The following is a 22,353-nucleotide window of genomic DNA, read 5'->3' on the forward strand; positions in this document are numbered from 1 at the left end:
GCATTTGGTGTTGTCTGCGCTTTGACGGGTGGGGACAAAGCCCGCCTGGTCCGGCTCTATTATGCCGGGAAGACATGGGCCCAGTCTCGTAGCTAGGATCCCAGTGAAAAGTTTCAGGTCTATGTTTAGGAGGGAGATCGGCCGGTATGCCGCGCAATTGGTCTTGTCCTTGCCTGGCTTTGGTAGAACAATAATGGCTGCCTCCAGCATCTCTGGAGGGATCGATCCCGGCCCCTGGAAGGAGTTGAACAGCTTTGTTAGTACCGGGGCCAGTAGGGGGCAGAAGGACTTATAGAAGCCCGCCGAGAATCCATCTGGGCCGGGCGCCTTGAGCGGCTTGAGACGTGCAATAGCGGAGATCACCTTGTCTAAGCGTATGGGAGCATCTAACGCTAGGGCGTTTGCCTCGTGTAGGGCCGCCACGTTAGCTCCCTCCAAGTATGCTGCTCCCGCGTCCGCAGCCACGGTGGGGTCAGCTGCGTAAAGTGTAGCATAGAACGTCTTAAATGCTTCGGCTATATGGTCGTCTTCCCGGAGCTCTCGGCCTCCTTCCTCGCATATGAGCGGGATTTTGGCCCGGGCAGTTTTCGCTTTGAGCTTATTGGCGAGTAAACGACCCGTCCTGTCTCCCCCCACATAATACGTATGTTTAAGGCGCAGTGCAGCGTATTCCGCCCGGTCAAGATCCAGGCTCGCCAGCTGTGCCCTGGCCGCTTTTAGCTTGCGCCAGTTCTAGGGGCCCCAGTTCGACTATGCGCTTGTTCTAATTCTAGCACCTGTGCCGATAACTCCTGGCGGCGTTCCTTCCGTTCCTTGTTTTCTGCTGCCGAAATTGCAATCAGCTCCCCCCTAAAAACCACTTTGAGTGCCCCCCAGACCACTGTTTGTGCCACCTCCCCTGTGTCATTCTGGGTTAGGTAGTCCTTGATGCTCTGGCTAATCTGCTTGGTGACTCCCTTGCGGGAGAGTAAAGTTTTGCGGAGGCGCCAACCGCCCCTGTGCGTTCGTTGTCGTGGTACCCGCATGCGCAGTACCACTGCATCGTGGTCCGATAGGGCCGCTGGGGCAACTTCTATATCCCGCGTCATGGGGGCCAAGTCAGTGGAGCTGAGGAAATGGTCAATTATAGCATATGTGTGGTGCACTTGAGAGTAGAAGGTATACCCTGGGACTCTGTGGTGAGCCTCCCTCCAGGTGTCCAGGATCCCCCGGTCGGTGAGCCAACGCTTCCCTTCAGTGGATAGCGCCCCCGAATCGCCAAACCTGCGACCTGACCTGTCCCTTTCGTTATACATGACCAAATTGATGTCCCCGCCAATCAGTATGTGCCGTGAACTAGTGCTTAGAACTTCTGAGATTGCCCCAGTAAGAAACGCCTCCAGTTTTGTGTTAGGAGCATAGATGGACCCCACTGTGAGTGATAAGTCCCCAATGTGTATCATGTGGGCTAGGAGCCTGCCCGTAATCTCCGCTACTTTGTCCCCACCCTGCCTTTGAAGTGTTTAGCAAAGAGTAGGGCCACTTCTGCTTTTTTCTCCATGGTGGAGGAGTAGAGCTGAGTTGGAAACGCCCTGGACCTCATGCGATGCCAGTCTTTAGCCAATAGATGTGTCTCCTGAAGGAGGCACACCGCCGCCCCAGAGTGTTCTAGATATGAGAGTACCGCTCTCCTCTTGATTGGGTTGTTTAGCCCTTTAACATTGAGGGTGAGAATCTGGAGAGCCTCTTCAGCCATGAGAGTGTGTGTAATCATCTGCGCTCTGCCAGCGTTCTCGTGGAGGAACACCCTCCCCACCTGGTCTCTGTGACTGAGCTAACGGGACACACCCGGACAGAACCCCGGAACTCTCCCCCATCCCACAACCTCCCTCCCCTACCCCCCCTAGTCCAAACCTGAAACCCCAACTGGTAAACATTGTCCCAGGCCTTTATAATGTCTGTCCAGGCCTGTGGTGAACGAGTATACGTGTGGGTGTGTGGCAGTGGCGGCTCAAGACCCCCCCGTCCCGCCCCCCGACCGTTTCGCCACAACTTAGCTGATTATGACCACCGCTGTAGTCTCTCAGGAGTCGGTGCCAGTGTCCTTGAAGACCTCTTGAATCGCTGCGGCCTGTTCTTGTGCCATTGTCTCTGGATTCGGCTTGAGGCTTTTCTTAGGGGGCCGGCCTCGTCTCACCTTTTGCCAGCCGTCGCCAGTTGCCCATGGGGATCTGGATGAGGCCCCGGACGACTGACCTTCGTCGTTGTCGTCCGGCTGATTCTCCTCGTGCTGAATGCCCAGCAGGGCGCAAGTGTCACGTAAGGATCGCAGCTGGTGTAGGGCCCCGTTCCACTTGAAGATCAGTCGAAACGGGTGCCCCCAGGAGTAGGGGACCCCCTCGTTGCGAAGAAAGGCGGTGGCTATCTTAAACGACCTCCGCTTTTGTAGGGTGATTGCCGATAGATCTTGGAATAGTTCCACTGCGTGGCCTTGGAAGCGAAGAGGTTGTTTGAGACGTGCCGCCTTCAGTATGCGTTCCTTAAGAGGGTAGTCTGGTAGGAAAGCCAAGATGTCTGGCGGGGGACCTTGAGCTCGGCAAGCTGGGCCCACCCGGTGGGCTCTATCAATACAGATCTCAAAGTCTACGTCTTCGTCGAGCACCGTTCGGAATTGGGTCTGTAGGTATCCTGCCATGTCGTCCCCCTCTGCCTTGGATGGCACATTTCGGACCCGGATGTTGTTGCGCCTTGAGCGGTTTTCCAGGTCTTCTGTGTGAGATTGAAGGTCCGTTTGTTGCTCGTTGAGCCTAACTATTTCTTGCCGCAAGAGCTCTATCTCTTCGCTTCTGGCTTGTCCCGTGAGCTCGTTCGCGGCCACCCTCTTCCCGAGGTCGTCGACATCTCGTCGGAGTTCTCTATATTCCCCTGCCATTTCTTGCCGGAAGGTTTGGATGTCCTCCTTAAGAGAGGTGAAGAGGGCTTCCATGAACGCCTTGGTCGCCGGGGCCTCCCCTTCTGCGTGGTCCTTACCCTTAGGAGGGGGCGCTTGAGCTGGCTTGTCAGGGCTTTTGTCGACCTTAGAAGTCCCTTTGGTCAGCATCTCAGATATGGTGCGGTTCCCCTTGCGGTTGGAGGACGCCATCCCTCTCACCCTCTGCCGGTCTGGGTCCCCAGTCGAGTCGCTTTCCTTGACGGGACCTTAGTCAGTCCGCGATGGACGGGTAATGGGGGAAGAGGGTGTTGTGCGTCAGGATGGCGTTGCGACTCCGCGATGGCCGTGTGCCGCTAGGCCCAGGATCCTGAAATGTGCTGTCTCGAGGCGTCTTGCTGCGGCTCGCTCCGCTGTGCCCCGGAGGCCACGACTCTCCGATGCGGCCCCTTGTTTCCGACCAACACCGGAGGCCCGAGTTATGTCCCCCAAGCCGCTACTCCTGCGGCCGGGTCTCTCCGCTCCTCGTGATCCGCCGCAGATCGCCGGGCCCTTCCCGGGTCAGCCCCCGGGCACGTCAAACTATTGTGGACACTCACCGGGGTCCCAGGCACTGCCCCCCGAGCCCTCTCTTGTTTGCTGTAGTGTCGGCGGCTCCTTTCGTCCTCTTCTCCTGGCACGTGGACCCGGTGGGTAATGTGGGTGCATGGACAGCGCGTGTGCCGACGAGGCCGCTCGCTTCATCGCGGTCAGTGGCCCAGGGCTCCCTTCAAGGCTCTTTGAGCACCCCCTGACCTCTCCTATCCACCTAGGGGTTGCCTCTCTCTCGCCTCTTTGCCGGTGTGTCCACCGCTCTCATTTGCTGCCTTGTAATGCTAGGCCTCGTGGCGCCTTTGTGCGAGCTGAGGCTACGTTATCTTGGGCCTTGCAGTGTATCTCAGTGTTGTTGGGCTCTGGGGACTTGAGAGTCCGCTCCTCAGAGCCGCTCCCTCCGATCCGCTGTGCCGCCCCCCTCACTCGGCAGAGCAGCTTGTGTCCGCCGCACTTCCAGCGATTAGGCCCAAGCCGGGGCCTTGCGTGAATTTGAGCGCCGGCCCTACGGGCGCCTCGCGTCGTGGGCTGCTCCCTCGGGGCCCGTTGTCAACTTCTGTCAGGCGCCACTCCGAGACCGCCGCTCCCGTTGTGGGAACCTCTGGTGCAGTAGCGCAGACTCTAGGACGCAGCACGAGGCTCTTACGCTCCTTTCCTTCCTGGAGCCGGGATCTCGGTTTTCGCGCCTCTGGTCCGCTTCGGCTGGCGCCGTTGTTCCGCGGCACGCCTCTCTGCTTCCGAGTCTCGCTGGGGGCCCTGGCTGCCCAGCCAGTTTCCGCCGCACCTCCGGCGATTAGGCCCAAGCCGGGGCCTTGCGTGAATTAGGGCGCCGGCCCTGTGGGCGCCTCGCGTCGTGGGCCGCTCCCTCTGGGCCCGCTGTCCACTTCGGGCAGGCGCCGCTCCCGGACTGCTGTGCCCGCTGTGGGAACCTCCGGTGCAATAGCGCAGACTCCAGGGCGCAGCGCGAGGCCCGTACGCTCCTTTCCTTGCTGGAGCCGGGATCGCGGTATTCGCGCCTCTGGTCCGCTATGGCTGGCGCCCTCACTCCGCGGCACTCCTCTCCGCCTCCGAGTCTCGCTGGGGGCCCTGACTGCCCAGCCAGTGTCCCGCTTGCTTTCTGCCTTCAATGGCGGGGCTCAGTAGGGAGTAGGTCCGCCTGTAAGCCCGGTCGGGGGATCGGGAACGGGGAGCCTCCTCAGGACACGTCTTACCGAGCGGCCATCTTGGCCACGCCCCCCACTGTTTATATTTTTATCTTGTAATTTATGATGTTCTTTATACACTTTTGTATATACTTTTTATACACATGCTCTGTGTAGCTTAAATGTCTTGTGCCGTTCAGTTAATGTTATTGATTTTGTCTGTATCATTCACATATATATATTGTGTATGTATTTTTAGTGTTCTTGTTTTATGTCAAGTGTGACTTACGTGTTGTTTTGTGTATATGTTCTTTCAGCCCTGATGAAGTTCCAGCTGTGGAACGAAATGCGTTGGCTGATGTCCAATTTTTAACTTCAACAACAATAAAGATACTTTTACACAAATATACACTGTAGGATTGGTGTCAGACAAACTCTGATCACCACCACCGGGTATGCAGGCCTTCTTGTACCAACTAGCTCACAGTGCCACTAGAATCTCCTCTTACCAGGGAGAGAATAGTTCTTGGCAACCATCGAACATGACGACACTGATCCCTCAGGACTGTGGAAACAATATACTACCTTTCTCTCAGGCACTTGTGCTTACTTAGTTTGTCTCAGAGAGATACACTGAATAAAACAAGGAGGGCGTTTTCAATAATCATTTATTGAACAGTTGTTATTCTGGTGTAAAATAGATGTGCTGCAACAACCGTTAGTATAGGATATAAATGATTAACAGTACTATGAAAGTAAAAGGATGGTATAGTTCTACTATCTTACTAAAATCATAAATACATTCGAGTATATAAAACACATGATAAAAGGTGCGTACTCCTACGATTCCTCCGTAACAAGATGTACCTCGCATGGGTGTAGGTTTTAAGCCAAAAAATCCTTTATGATCTAGTCAAACCCATTACCTCAAGTGAGACTGTGGGACCCTGTCCTGGTGTCCAGCCGGACAGCCTGCGAGGGATGTTAGACCACTGCGAGCTGGAGTGTCTGCATGCAGGAACCTCAGCGTCTCTGATTAGTGTGTCAGCCGGAAAGTCTCGGTCTCCTCTAACTATCTTAGCAAGATGTGCTGTATATATACCCCTAGGTCTCCCCAGGGGTCATACCTTGCTGAGTTACTCTCTCGGTGTAAGGATAACGTTGGGTATGAACTTTAAACATAGATTTTATACAGGAGATGGAAGTCCAGCTGAGCTTCCAAGAACCTATATGCATAATGTATGAGATTTCGAACTAGGGAAAACAAGTGTCCTGAACGCATTGTAATATCTAGGTAAAAGCTCAGTCCCTGTAACCCATGACAAGTGTAATGTAGGGAGAGAATATAGGTGAAGGGTAACGAGTTTACAGAAACCTACATTATAGTAACTATATGGAATATAACCCCCACTCCTTTTCCGAATGGACGACATAGTTTAAAAATCTTCAAGTACTACTAAGTGTTCTAGATATGTGTACACAAACTTGCTATTGTGTTAAAAACATTTGTTTAAAAACGTGTCCCTAAAAAATCTAAAATGTTTTGTTAAAAAAATAAAAAGGGCAAGTATTAGAAGTTGACAGATAGGCTACTGCTCTAATATGTCCGTAGGTATAGTCCGAACTACTAGAAGCAATTTGAAAGCCACACATGCGTGAAAGGAATGTCAATTTTGATATATAGTTTTAATTTTCTGGTTTGTTTTACAAAAAGCCTAATTTCTTCCCAGAACAAGACGGGCCAAATGAGTCAAATGCTTGTGTGTCCTGGCTGGTAAATGCAACATTCTCATAGCTTCCTTCCGCAGTTGGCAGTCCCTGTAACACCTCGCAGATTATGTCTATTGAGCACAGATGATTTTTCCGTACTGTCCTCCGCCGGTGCGCCATCCAAGGCCTAGGTGTCAGAGGAGGAGCTGGTGTCTGTACCAACAGGTGCTGATGTTACCTGTGGTGGCTCTAAGAATGCTGACGTTGTTAGGCCTGGCATCATTGGCGTGAGTCTCCCTTCCATTTTTGACAGATTGCCTCCTCTGTTTTCATATGTTTTTGCTGGTTATATGCTTTGGGTACTGTGCCACTGCTATTCAGTGCCATCGTGCAAGTGCTCCCTATGTTAAATTGATGTACTAATTGGTGATTCCATGATTGGGTTATTTGATTTACCTGTCAGCCCCTAGTACAGTGCACCAAGTGTGCCCAGGGCTTGTAAATTAAATGCTGCTGGTGGGCTTGCAGCTCTGGTTGTGCCACCCACAGAAGCAGCTCATAAAGTGTGTCTCAGGCCTGCCATTGCAAGGCTTGTGTGCAGTCTACTACTGCCATGTCAACTTGGCAAGTGCACCCACTTGCCAGTCCCTCAACCTTCCCTTTGCTTCATATTAGACACCCCTATGGAAAGCCCAAGGGCAGGGTGCATTGTAAGTATAAGGTAGGACATGCTCTGGTGTGCAGCATGTCCTAATAGTGAATTACAGCGATTTTCGTTTTTTACTATTGAAGGCTACCTGTTCTCCGTAGGCTAGAATGGACAGTTAGATTATTACATTCTTATAATCCTAACTGACTCAGGGAACATGGTAGATATCCGAATTTAGTATGCCTGAACTCAGAATAATAAAATACATATTTTAGTAAAGTTGGTTTTAATATTCTGTGTTTGAAAATACCACTTTTAGAAAGTAGGTATTTTCTTGCCTAACTGTCCAGGCCTGCCTCTGCTAGGTTGTATATTCCTTGTCTGGGTTTGTGAGTGACAGGGATGGGAGATTCCAGGAGACAGGCTGGAGCAGCCCAGTGGTGAATAGAGAGATCTGCATCTAAATGGGAGGGAGGAGTTGCACCTGGGACCTGAATAGGGCTGGGCCTTCCCTCTACATTGCTGGCTCCACCTCCTGTGGCTTGCATGATGTTTCTGCCCTGCACTGAGAAAGGAGAGAAGGAATCATGTCAAAAAAGTGCTCCAGAGCTGTATCTTCCCTCCCCTGTGCTGGCTCCAAGTCCTGTGGGGCGGCTGATGTCTCTGCTCTGCACAGTGAAAGGAAGAAGAGAGTATTGTAAACAAAGTGCTCAGGAACTGGTTTGGACTAGGCAGAACCCTCTCTGCCTTCATAGAACAAAGGATTTTGGGGTAGAAATATTGGGACCCTGATCCCAAGAAATTAGATCACTTCTGGAACAAGAAACCTTTTGATAAGGAGAACCAAGGAAGCTGCCGGAGTTTGACTGCCCCTCTGCCAGTGTGCTGTTTGCTGGGTTGGCCTGCAGTGGTTGCTTCATTGCCAAGGAAAGTAGAAGGAACTTTATAAGGACTTTCATCATCTACAGAATATTCTCCACGGGCTTGAACTGTGCTTGCCTCCTGCTGAAGTCTCAGGGACAAAAGACTTCATCTCCAGCTCCCCTCTGAATTTCCTTGCTGGGAATTCTCAACTCCAGACAATTGTGTGTCGCTGGGAGCTGGAAGCGCGACGCATCGAGAAGAAGTGTGTCGCCGCCGCAGCTGAAATCGTCGCAGCGCCAGAGAAGCGAACCTTCGCCGCATCTCCCTGGAAGCGTGTTCATCGAAGCTGCCTGCTGTCGCATCACCGTAGAAGCGTGACGCCAACGTGGGAGTCGCCATCGCATTACCAGAGAAGCGTGTCGCAGGGCCTGTCGGGGCTCCAAAGTACAGAGTCGTCGCAAGGCTGCCAGGGCGTCTACGCCTTTCATCGCATCGCCGCATCAAGGGCGCCATCTTCTCGCATCGCAACCGGATCATCGCATCAAGGGGTCATCTTGCGCACCGCAACGGGCCCGCAGGCTGAGAATCTACGCATCACCTCAGCACCAGTAAGGATCACGACGCTTCCCCTACTCTGTACAAGCATTGAGGCACGACGCATTATCTCCCCCGGATCACGGAACCAACGCATTTCCCCTTTTGCAAGCCTTTTGTTTACTTTGCGTTACGCATCCATGTACTTTGTTAGAACATTGTCGCATTTATCAACAACTTGAACTTAGCAACTTTTATCATCTTTAAAGCAATCTTAAGTGTAGTATTGTGGATTTTTTGTCGTTTGTGGTCTTGTGTTTAAGTCTATATGAAGAATACTTATCTTTATAAAACCTGTGTTGTGTCCATCTGTAGTGTTTTCACTGTATTACTGTGTATATTCACAAATGCTTAACACACTACCTCTGAGATAAGCCTGTCTGCTCATGCCAAGCTACCAAGGGGGTGAGCAGGGGTTATTAAGGTGTGTAACCTCCTTATCCTGACTTAGAAGTAAGGGTCCCTATTTGGACAAAGGTGAATAACATTGCTAACTAGAGGGCCCCAGCTCTAACAGACGTCAACATGGGAATACACTAGGGACACTGCAAAACATGGGCCGTTATCGGGTCGAGTAAAGCGTCAACGTCCAGTGGTGCACATAATGGGAGTGTTAGACAGAGATCCAACATGCATTCTTCTCTGCAAAACAGGCATCGGAGGCTAGGTAAGATGCAATCCACCCAGACTGGTCTAAATGACAAGAACCAAAAAGCACTTAGTTCCCTTAGGCGAGGTGTGCCTAGAAATTGTACCATGCTACCACAGTATTTTTTCACCAGGAGTACAGTTTCCATCTCCTTGGTGACTGGGACGTCCATTGCATAGCAGAAACACGACAATCAGGATATCGGCTATTAGAAACAGGATCAGCGGCAGTCCTTCAAAAATGCTCCCCAATATAGAGTGTATAAAGTTTGGAATAACTCCGAAGACCATCTGGAAGATGCTTAACAATCCAGAACCCATGTTCTTTAATAGGTGGACAATGCCTGTCATATCAGACATGTTAAAGATACAATTTATCATTTCTGTGAAATGAAAAGGGCAGTTTGTACATATAAGTGCCTGTATCTCTGCTGAAGACCTTGCTACTTGGAGATCAGAAGTCTCTCGAGCGGAGGTTAAGGGCCCGGATTTCTGTGTAAGCATGGCTTTCATTCTGCTCAAAGTATCAAACCGTATTAGTAAAATATTTAATGAAGGCAATTGCGGAATCTTCCTGACTTTATGTGTTGGAGGAAACAATACTTGCATACAGCAAGCAACCCTGGAACTTACAGTCACCAGATATGCGATGCCCGGAAGCATCCCACAACAACCTTCATCGATCAGCATCAAGTAACTCCTATTCAAAAGTAGTTTAAATACTGGAGTGATCATGGCAGCTGGGGCACCCTTTGAGTGACAGGACAAGTTTGCTACTGAACCATAACAGGATCCATGAAGCATTATATCCTGGTATATAAGTAATCCACTTAAGGTATTCTCGCAGTTAGTACCTTAAGAAACACTTCTTTTACCCGACTCCGGCATCAAAATCTGTACAGTAATTTCCAGGATTTCTTGATAGATTCCTTACTCATTTCTTCATATCTGCCTGCCTGCATTTGTCTAATCAATAATGGAATTGAAAAGTTGTGACTGGGCGAGTGATGTTGCTATGGATTATCCATTCTGTGGACGGTGATTCTGCCTCTGTAAATGTTAATCTGTCCAGTTTTCAATGCGCAGCATTGTATATTTTGCACCCCTCTGTGCCATTTCTATCTGTTTTTCTGTCAGATTGTACGAAGAAAACAGAGACGTTCTTTTCATAAAACGTCATGGCACATAGCCTGCGCGCTAAGATTGCAGTGTCCAGCTTAACAACCTAATAGAACGCAATTGCGATTGCCCGTGTTGTAATATGGAGAAATCTTGTTCTAGTACATCGATAGCAGAAGATACAATGTTGCCCAGTGAATACATCCTGGATGTTAAAGGTGTTAACCCATTATCGACCGCTGATAGAGCTTGCTATAGATTTAGACAATTCATTTCTCGTAATCTTTCCACTGCCTCTTGTTGAGAGATTTTCAATATTTCATTATAGACAGCATATAGAAAATGTTTTTGTCGTTGTTTCCAAGGACCTATTAAAAAATCCTGCAGGTCCACATCCCCTGTAAGAAAGGATAAGTGTTGTTTCACTTATATGAGTATTGAGGTTTGTAGCCAATCTAGGCATAACTTCCCTACACTGTACAATGTCACTAACCCTGGGAGTTGTCTTTGAACATAACGTGGATCTGGCCTAATAATACTAAATCCTTTAGTTTTACCCAAGAATCTTTTTTGACAGTTATTGGTGTCTATGGGCCAAACCAACCATTCTTTCCAATCGGGGTCTGATCGATTGCTTTGCAAGATGTCATCTATTGTAACCACTTTTTGTGATACATTCACCTCAGTGTGGGATGGTGTATTCAGATTTTTATTCCTGGCTAACTGTAACATTGTGCTTAGTTCTTGTACTCATGTTATTCTTATACAACTGTAATGTAAATATTTTGCATAGATATGTTAACTTTTGAGAAGCACCATGGTAATGGAATCCTGAGTGCTTGAGAAGAGTCAGTTGCATGTGACTCTTCAATGATTTAATTACCTAATTCTACACTGGCGGCGAGGTACTGGGACTAAACCAGCGTTTCCAGATGAAGCAAGCGTAGTCTCAACATCGCGTTTAAATAAATAAAATAAAAAATTTCAAATTTCTTCTACTTCATGGAGAACTGCTACTTTTGTCAGTCAACTTTTCACGTGAGTGTTTAAACTTACATATGAGAATTTGAGCATCCGCCACATGGATATTCTTCCCGTAATGTTTTGGGATATGTTTGTAGGAAAATAACTGTTGAAACTGTGCCTGTTAACACTTCAACATACTCTGTTTGGGAAATAACACCAAACCTTAACAATTGCACACTGTTTGGAAAATAACAAGGAGCTTTAACGATCTTACTCGGAACCTTGGAATCTGCCATTAAATATTCCGCTTTCTTTCGCCTCCTACTCTCCAGTTCGACAGTCTCCAAGACGCTGCAGTTCAATGTACGTCTTCAAGACTCTCTTCACGTTACGCTGTATGTGACGCGCGTAACGTGGTGGCCATTTTGAAGGACTCCGATTTCTCTACAGTTTTGTTAGCGGTCTAGTCTATGCAACTCATTTCATTTACAGAGCGTCGCTGAGACCGGAACTTCTGGGAATCGTTAGCGGTATTAGCTTATGTATATTGGTTGTTTTTTCTGTTGTTGATTATGCTCATTTTAGAGAAAAAAAAAACATTATCGTGAAACTTTACTGTTAACAAACACTTGTGGGTACTTTTCCTCATGATTCCGGATATGGATTTTTTTTGGACAAAACAATTGTCTTAAGTTTTGATATGTACAGTACTTACTCATACATATTCTCATTTTCAACTGTTGCATCCTTATTCAGGGAAGAATTTCCTTAGTGTTATTATAACATTTTGATTAATTTCATTACCTAATCATGCAGAATGCTGCTACACTACCTTTCTTTTTATCATCACCTGGTGATCCACCCATCAGGTGGCAAAAAATGGAAGGTGGTTTTCGAAAGGTATGCAAAGGTATGTGGGACTAATCTTAGTGCGGAAACAAGAACTGCACTCCATCTACATTGCCTTAGGTCCGAAGGACAGGAAGTCTTTGACCATCTTCCAGACATTGATGATTCTAGTCTAAATGAATATGAGATATGCATTTTAAAGTTAGATAGACATTACTTGCCGAAGGTAAGCATGATCCTAGGGAGGAATCATTTTGGCTGTAGAAATCAAAATGATGGTGAGATGGTGGAGAATTATATTACAGCCTTAAGAAAATTAGGGTCCTCTTAAGTTTGGTGCTTTACTAGAAGAGAGAATTAGGGACCAATTCATGTTAGGTTGTAACGTACAAAAAGTTAGGGATGCTATTTGGCAAAAGGATGACCCTTTGTTGGAAGAGGTGATTACTATTGCCAAACAAACTGAGCATTCACAGAAGTGTGTGGAAATCATCACAAAAACATGAAAGGAAGGGGGAAATTGTACACAAAGTAAAGACGTCTTCAAAGGAAACATTGTTAAAAAAGGTTTTAAAACTAATACAGACACTAATGGCTCTCGCACTTTTCAGGAATCCAATTTCCAACCTAAATGCTTTCGATGCAGGAATCTTGGTCACTTGGCAAATTACAAGAAGTGTCCTACGCTGAAAGCTACATGCAACAATTGTAAAAAGGTTGGTAATTTCACTGCCGCTTGCCGAGCAAAGAAAACCAAAGCAAAAGTAAATTTAGTTTCTCAAAGTACTTACTCGGAGGGCGATTCTGATTCAGATTTTGACTTTGGGCAAATAGTTTCACAAATTTCTGATAATAGTAAAAAAAGGTCCTTTTGATGAGGTGATGGTTGAAGGTAAAGGCACTCGTGTGCCCTTTGATTATGGAGCAAAAATTACCATTGTTTCAAGACACTTTATTCTCATTGTTTAACAGATAAAGTCAAAGTTTTAAGAGTGGACATCAAGCCTTTACTTATGGTGGTGAACCAATTAAACTTTTAGGTTACTTTCAAGGGTTGATTGAATACAAAGCAAAGTTAATCTCTGGGAAGGTCTATATTTCTCACAAAGGTGATAGCATATGGAGTTGATTTCACCAGAAGGATCTTGGTGTTATGTTGGATCCAAATAGCAATCCTCACATTTTATTGAAAGAGAATTTTCATGTGAATAAAATTGATACTGATGATGGTGATGCTATGTATACTTCTAATGGCAAGACATAATTTCCCAGTGTGTTTAGTAACAAACTGGGTTGTCTTTGCGATTATGTACATAAAATCAAGTTAGTGTCCGGGGCAGTACCTGCCTCAAGTAAGGTTTGTGGTGTTCCCTTTTCTGTGAGGGAGGAGATGAAAAACCAGTTAGAAAAATTACTCTTAAGGTATATTTGAAGAGGTTGCAGGGACACATTGGTTGGTGCCAGTTGTCGCAGCACACAAATCGTATGGTAATCTGCATTTATGCATAGACTTGAGAGCTCTTAATAAACAGGTAATTGTGGATAGGTTTCCGCTTCCTAAAATTTCTGATATGCTCATGTTGTTAAAGGATGCCAAGGTGTTTTCAACAGTGGATCTTAAATCTGCTTATCACCAGATTAAATTGGATCATGACTCTAAAGATTACACTGCCTTTATTACTCCTTTCGGGACCTTCAGATTCGTCAGATTGCAGTTTGGATTAGTATCGGCAGAGTCGGTGTTTCAAAGAGCTGTAGAGAAAGTGTTGCGAGGTCAACTTGGCGTTAAAATTTATCAAGATGATGTATTCATCTTTGGGAGAGATGCTAAGGAACATGATTTAAGGTTAAGACAAGTGTTAGAGAGGTTTAGCCAACATAACCTCGCTGTCAGGTTAGATAAATGTAAGTTCAGGAGATCTTCCATTGACTATCTTGGGCACACTATTTCTGGGAAGGGTGTGGAACCGAACCATGAGTTAATTGAAGCTATACAAAACTTGGACCCGCCCACAAATAAAAGAGAATTAATGAAATTTCTTGGTATGACTGAATACTACAGTAAATTTGTCAAAGGGTTTGCCGAGAAAAGTGTTAACATGCGGACTTTGTTGTGCAAAGGGGTTGACTTCAAATGGTCAGAACTGTGCGAAGATGAATTCAATAATTTAAAAGATTCTGTTAAAAAGACCCCCAAACTGAGGAGTTTTGACCCCTCGTTGAATTCTGCGTTAATCAATGATGCCAGTATGAAGGGCCTTGGAGCTGTTTTACAATAGGAAAAGGGTGACACGGTCAATGTGATCTTGTTTCTCTCTAGAAGTTTAAAGGGGGCAGAGCGGAGGTATTTTGTAATTGAGAGAGAAGCTCTGGCGGTTCAATGGGCCACATAAAAACTTAAAAATTTGCTTTGGGGCAAAAATTTTTGCGTAAGAACAGATCAGAAACCGTTGTGTGAAGTCTTTAACAACAAGCATTTGCAATGCAATAGGTCTCGCATTATTTAAGTTTGAGCTATTATTATTGTAAATGGCAATGTTTTTTGCTTTATGCTATAGTTTTCTTATGTACATAAAAAGCTACATATAAAGTATTTGTTGTTAAAATTATTTATGCAGTATTTAAATTTGTTTGCATAAAAGATTACAAGAATATCTTAGCAAAAAAGTTAAACTTTTTAATGGTAATTGACTAAATGTCCATTTGTACATTTTAATTTCAAATAGGTAAGTGTAAACATCACAAATATATTGTGCAAACAGTGCAAAATATTTTAGCCATAAATATTTTTGTTTTACGAGGTAGTTTGTAAGAAAATGATTGTAAAAGGCAAACACTGTAATTAAAATGTAACATATAACAGTACAGTTATGGCTAGTAAACATACATTAGTAGTATAGTATAATTGTAAACAAGATGTAAATAAGACTACAGAAATTAGCATGAATTATCACTTTAATATCAACTTTACAAACATTTTGAAAACACGATCACAGCTGGTAATCATGCATTGGCTTGTTATTACAAGCATTTCATTTTAATAAATATTTCTGATTCCCAAAAACAAATATGACAGTCTCTCAAAATAATGGCTTTTCAGTTTTAGTTGTATCTTTGATCTCCATGTCATCAAGTACTCATGAATATTACTGCCCCATGGACAGAGTCTGGCTTTACATGTCTACATATCAACATCCAATTCCATGAACACCCATCGCATGCCAGGGATGACCATCACCGCTGGTGAAGAGAAGCACAATTGGGTCAAGAATGCCCACAATACGTTGTGGTCCCATTATACCAGGGATGGGCTCAATAATGCCAAAGATGCCAACATCATGCCAAGCATTGCTAGACTAAAAGTGGGAATAATTCTAACAGGGACACCACCAATAAATTAAGAAGGAACACCATTACGCTAAGGCAAGCATTACCGCCTTCGGGTAAAGTCCGCGCTATATAAAAATGCATAAATACATGAATAAAGAAATACCGCCTTCGGGTAAAGTCCGCGCTATATAAAAATGCATAAATACATAAATAAATAAATACCGCCTTCGGGTAAAGTCTGCGCTATATAAAAATGCATAATTAAATAAATAAATACATACCGCAAAACATCCTCGTTACTCTGCCGGCCTGCGACCAGGAAGTCAGGCAGGCCGGCGCGACACCCGGAAACAGGAAGTAGGAGGGCGGGAGCCTACCCCGCCTCCCACGGAAGAGCCGCGATTGGAGCCGTGTTGGGAGCAGGGAGCACCGGAGCAGGCAGGAGCCTACCCTGCGCCCCGGTGCCGAAGGAGGGAAGAAGAGTCCTGCTGCCGGGCCTTGCAGCTGAGGAGAGGAAGCCGGTGAGTGCGTTGCTGAGCGGCGGGCGGGCGGAGGGAGAGGAGCATGTAGGCGCGGGGGGGGGCGGCCTGTGTATGTGTGTGTATGTGTGTGCGTGCGTGTGTGTATGTGTCTTGGAGTGCGTGTGTGTGACTGTGGGGGAGGGGGTGTGTGTGTGTGAGCGAGTGTCTGTCTGCAACGTGTGTGTGTGTGTGTGTGTGTGTGTGTGTGTGTGTGTCTGTGTCTGTGTGCGTGCATGCATGCGCGGTAGGCTGGGAGGGCGGCGCATGCGCAGTAGGCTGGGAGGGCGGCGCAGGACGGAACGTGCGCGTTCGCGCAGCCAAATCCGACTGCTAAAAATCGTGCCAGTTTTGTGTCCCTCATTCCCCGGCATCAGCCGACTATAAGTCTCCGTCCCTGTTCCAGGGCGAGACCTAAAAAGGGTGTTGATGCAATATCGAGCAGAATATCCAAATGGGTTGCTGCTCTTCAAGCTTATGATTTTAATGTTGAGTATTTACCCAGGGCACGCAATTGCATTGCTGATACTCTCTCAAGACTTGTACACTCCAATGAGGACAATGTGAACTATGAAGACCAAGAGATGAATGAATAGGTGTGTAACATTGAACATGATGGAATAAAAGAAGACAAGTGACGTGAGGAGTGCAAGTCTGATGAAGATCTTAAAGAACTGTGTGCTTTAATCAAAAAAGGTTGGATTAAAAAGGTTCATGGTAACTTAGAGAAATTTTGGAATGTTAGGCATGAGTTGTCTGAAGCGGATGGTCTAATCTTCAGAGGTTCAAGGTTAATTCCTCCTTTGGTGTTTCGTGGTGAATGATGGCTCACCAAGGGCACCAGGGAATGTCTAAAACCAAAGAAAGACTGAGACTTAATTACTGGTGGCCAGGAATGGATCTCCAAGTTGAGCGATCAGTTAGGGATTGTATACTATGTACCTTAAGTGAAAAATGTCTCAAACCTAGGGTTCAACCCATGGTCATCAGAGAGCGTCCTAAAGGTCTGTGGCAAGAACTAGCTCTGGACATTTTGGGTCCTGTTTCAGGTAATGGTTGTGAGACTTATGGTTTTGTTATAGACATGTACTCCAGGTGGCCTGAAGAACAAGTTACTTACCTTCGGTAACGCTTTTTCTGGTGGATACAGTATCTGCCTGTGGATTCCTCACCTTGTGAATATTCCCCTGCGTCAGCAACGTTCGGAAAATTCTTTTGCAGCACGCCGGCATGGACGACGTCATAGGAGCACGGCATCGCGCGACTCCTACTGACGTCACTGACTCCTTATTAGGCCTATGTAGGCGTGATTACATCAGTTCCGCCCTTTTTTCCGTGCCTTCGAGGTACCCGGACGGACCAATGACAATAGATATATACATATACAATGTACATAGTACAAAATATTAAAGATAACACACACAGTGTGAAGATAAAGCAAGAAAACACAATATATAAAAACAAATATATATATATATATATATATATGTGTTATATATATATATATATATATAGATAGAAGTGCAGGGCTTTTATCGCATGAGGAGTTCAGATACCTCAAAAAAGAACATCCGGTAATTCCCTCCTTCTACTTACTTCCCAAAGTTCATAAGGACATTGTTACACCCCCGGGACGCCCAATTATCTCGGCAATAGACAGTTCCTTGGAACATGTTTCCAAGTACATTGATTTCTTTCTTCAGCACCATGTCAGGAACCTGGGTTCATTCGTCCAAGATTCCTTTGATTTCCTTGACAAAATTGCTGATTTTGCATGGGATGACGATATGGTGCTCATGACTCTGGATGTCTCATCCCTCTATACTTCTATCAGACATGTGGACGGTCTCAAGGCCTTGGACCATTACCTGAACAAAGATTTGCCTCATCCAACAGCACATAACAAGATGTTGATCGAAATGACCAAAATGTGCTTGGAACAGAATTTCTTTCTTTTCAATGGCGTGATTTATCATCAGATAAGGGGTGTGGCTATGGGGGCCTGCTTCTCACCCAGCTACACGTGTTTACACGTCGGGCTGTGGGAGGAGCAGGTCCTTGCCACCCAGCACCATGAATTGGTGTGCAACAACATTGCCTTCTATCTTCGGTACATTGATGATATTTTTATTATTTGGAGAGGCAATCAGGATAGTGCCAGGGCCTTTGTGAACTTGATCAATGTGAACAATGTTAATCTCAACTTTACTGCTAATCTAAGTTCTGAAATGATTTGTTTTTTGGATGTGGAGATATTCGTGAGAGATTCTGCCCTGAAAACCCGGCTTTATCGAAAGAGCTGGTCATCCACTCGATAGTCTTATGTTCTATCAAGATAAAAGCTCACCGCCCTCTTGGGGTCCAGACGGTGAAGTCGCTCCTCCTCCTTGGAAGGGTGAGGGGGAGGATAGAAGGTAGGAAGGGTAATGAACTTTCCTAAATGGAATGGAGTTACCACCTTAGGCAGAAAAGCAGTCCTGGTCCTAAGAACCATTCGTTCAGCATGAATGGTCAAGAATGGGGGCTTTGAACTAAGAGCTTGAAGCTCACTTACCCTCCTTGCCGAGGTAACTGCAACTACGAAAACCGTCTTAAAAGACAACAACCTCAAGATTCAAGTCCCATTGAGGCACAATAAAGGGAGAAGAAGGAAATTTATTTGTAAGACCCTTCAGAAACCTTAGAACCACAGGAGATTTAAATAAAGACGGCTGATCTGGCAGGCAGATAAAAGCCGACAAGGCTGAAAGATAATCCTTGACCGTAGCCACAGCAAACCCTTGCTGAGCCAAAGTAAGTGCAAACTGAAGAATATCAGACAACTGAGCCCTCAAAGGATCAACAGACTTCTCCCCACACCAAGTAACAAATTTAGACCATCTATAAGAATAGATAGATTTGGTGGAATCACGCCTGGCCGCTCTTCTAGTGGCAATCGAAGATCCCATTACTCTTGCTACCTAGTCTGCCGTGTCCATACAACTTTGAATGACCTGCCGAGCAGCAGCTTGCGTAACAGACATCACCTAGTTGAAATTTTTTCTGTCCTCTTCAGGAAGCCTAGGTGACAACTGCTTCACTTAATCCATCAAAGCATGGATATACCGTCCTAGCAAACAAGTGGCATTTGTTGATTTTAAGGCCATACTGCAAGCTGAAAATACTTTTTTTGCAGTCTGGTCCAGCTTCTTTGATTCCTTGTCCCCAGGCACTTGTGGAAAAGAGCCTACAGATCTATCAGTGTTACATGTAAAGGGGTCCCAGACGCAAAAAATTAGTTACAACGAAGAAAAATAACCAAGAATTTTTAAATAATGTAGAACTCTTGTGTTTAGAGGAATGTTATTTATTCACATCCTCCTCATAAATTGATTATGCATACATTTGTTTACAATTTTCAACATTTTGAAATGCCCAAAGATAGGCGTGGGTGAAAGGAGTAGGGGGAGGGGGGAGGTAAGTGCTAGGTGAGGTTCAAGGTAGTGACAAATTTTTTAGACTGATGTCACATGTGGTCACAGCGATACATTTAGCAAGTTGACAGCACATGGGCATGTTAATATCGCCATAATACATTTCTGTACATATACCATCCTATCCCAATGATTAACACACAGTCAAAAATGTTCTATTGAGCTTGGGTAGGATACGTAAAAGAGAGTAAGTCGACTTTTCGACCGTTGGTGGTGTAGGTTCACTTGCACCTTACTGTGGGGTCTTCATCAGGACTGGAAAGGTGGTGAGCAGGGGGGTGGAGGGGCCGGGGTAGGGCACCTATAATTAAAAAACAGGGGGTGAGCTGATGAACAGACACCTAGAGCCAAAAACGATTGTGAAAGGGATCAAGTATTTACCAGAAATGCCACTGTAAATATTGTGGCAACGTGTAGAAGAAAAGTCAAATGGGCCCATGGGCTCCAGTCATCAGAGCGAGCAACAACCTGGTGAAATGAGGTAAATTGAAAGAATGGGCTTCCATAGAGAAGTCCCACACACAAATATTTGCCATTTGATTTAAAATGTGCAAAAAAAACACAAATTCAGTGATACCCAGCAGGGTTAAAATATCCTATTTTATCATAATACAGAGGAACATACAGAAGAGTTTATAAAACAATCAACATACGGATTTCAACAGAAAGAGTACCCTCTGTTTTACTGGATCAGAGTATTGAAATCACCAAATTAAACAATCCCTCTTTCGCGACTTTTACTGGAGAAAAATAATTACAGAATGTGAAAACAACCCGTCTAGGGAAGGCCAACCAAGTTGTTTGATAAACGTAAACGAGCAGTCTTAATGCGTGATAAGTTGAAAAAAATCTGTCTCCATGCATGATATACATAACACCCTAAAGAATGTCTCAGAATACGGAATGTGCCAGCTAGCAAATCCTAGTTACTACTAAGCTTGTCCTAGAAAAACTCGATGCGCTGCGAACAATAACAAGGCAGGTCTCAGTATTAAGTGTGTGCCAAACCAAAACACCAGAAAACTGAAATCATACATGTGGAATTAAACAAATGCCCTGTTGCAAAGAATGCCCCGTTTGTCCATATCTCACTGGCAAATAAATACCTGGGGGTCTGCGTGTTGTAAAGGCCACCCGGGTTGGACTGAAAAAACTTTATTTTTCTTCAAAATGCAGGCTCTAAGGCTAACCCGTCTTGTGCATTGATCTAAGCATGGGAGAGAGGAGGTGGCTTAAGTATCCCAATGGACCGAACTAAGAGGTTCAATGAAACTAATAAAGCTGGCGGAAACACTCACCGCGGACGTGGAGGTTGGCAGCTGCTCACATCTTCGCAATGGCGAGAGAGTGAGCGGAGTACACGGATGGTTATTTCTAGAAAAAAGCCGCTGTACATCACCAGCACGTGTAGTGGCAGCAGCTAGATGCCTACACGATCGCATACCGGTGTGAACCGGCAGGTAGTCATAAGCACTATAAAAAGACTCGCTAATGCGGAGTACAGAATAATGGTATTGATTAAAAAACACCAAAAATAGTTGTTTTTTATTATTACAACAATAGAAACGGGGCCAAAGCAATACCGTAATAGTAAAGGCCAAGGGTGTAGCAAATAGAACCAGGAAAAAAACAGTGCGGTATGCGGCGTGATACTCAATATTCGTACAATTAGTAGGAACGGAGCTCAACAGGTAGGTAATGAATAAGAAGGAATGTGAAACGCTTGCAGACTGTGACAATTGCATGGGAAAAATGAAGTAAAGAGGTGTGCGCTGTGTGTCACAAAGTCATGTGGATGGGGTTGTCATTGATGTGACAAGTTATAACTGAATGGGCATTTGGAAACGTTTGTGTATCATAGCAAGTGTCATGGAGGACCGATGCGTGACATGTTAATGCTAGGACTAATATAAAACAAAATGCATGGCAAAATTAACAACATTCGATTGAGTTGAATTTAAAAAAAGAAAAGACACCAAATCAAGCATAAATACATGTTCATCTGCAGTTGACCTGTAAGGGCGAAACAGAAAGAAAGACAGGAAAACGCAAACATACCTCTTAATCAGATAACAGCTTAGTTGAGGCACGCTAGTTGAGCATAACTAGCATCTTGTTCATTTAAACCATTCAAGATCGTATCAAAGCGCGTATCTCTCAGAGCAGGCAGCTTGCACCACCAAACTCTCCGGTAAGGGATGAGAAAGAAGTCAGGATCACCAGGAGCCACTCTGTAACGCCTAGCCACGGCCTTAGACACTGCAGGAGCCCTTAGAGACCTACTCCATACTACCAGTATTGGATCCGTTAGGGCGTCAGTGAAGGGAAGAATGGGTTCAACCACTGATGATGGTGAATGAAGTACTTCAGTATATATTTGACTTTTTTATTCAGCGGTAGGCAAAGTCAAAATCAACAAGTCTGCTGCCTTCTTAATCACAACATGATAAGGCGCCACATCTTTAGAAGGAGCACCTGACACTGAGGCCAAATCCCACTCAGGGGACAGCTCTAACCCACTTGCCTCTTGCAAGTCATCAAAATAATCCTCCTTCGTCGGATCCGGTATCGACTCAGAAGGCTCCGGAGCTTCGAGGCAGATCTCGAGGTCTATCCGATGTCAGTGAAGCCGCATACACGTCGATGACTTCGGCGGTGCCGAGATATGCCAAGGAGGAGTAGGCGTCGGCATAAAAGGAAGGAAAGGCGCCGGAGCATAGGCTTGAGGCACACCCAAATTATAAGCCAATGGACCCATGGGACCAGCCGGTGCTCCAGAGGGGTACATGGCTCTCGCATAAACACCATACATGGCATTTAAAAAAATGCGAGGGGTCCTGTCCAGGACCTGGAAAGAGAGGATACAAACCCACCGGCTGCTCCTGAGGAGGCTGCACCGGAGTCGTCACCTCTTGTTCCTCTTTGTCCTCGGGTTGGCCAATTGGAGTCGTCGAGCCCTGACGATCAGGAACCTCTTCCTCCTCACGCACTG

At 45.9% G+C, this 22,353-nt stretch overlaps 1 long non-coding RNA gene across 1 annotated transcript in view; it reads right to left on the reverse strand.

Moving 5' to 3' along the window:
• LOC144799304 (uncharacterized) overlaps positions 1-20,794 on the reverse strand; it is a 175,471-nt gene extending 154,677 nt beyond the window's left edge. The window contains exon 1 of the long non-coding RNA XR_013603789.1: positions 20,660-20,794. This is a non-coding gene — a long non-coding RNA (uncharacterized LOC144799304). The remainder of the gene's footprint in view (positions 1-20,659) is intronic.
• Between the last annotated feature and the right edge of the window lie 1,559 nt (positions 20,795-22,353).

This window comes from Lissotriton helveticus, chromosome 1_2 (genome assembly GCF_964261635.1).
Source record: "Lissotriton helveticus chromosome 1_2, aLisHel1.1, whole genome shotgun sequence".
Taxonomy (NCBI): Eukaryota; Metazoa; Chordata; class Amphibia; order Caudata; family Salamandridae; genus Lissotriton; species Lissotriton helveticus.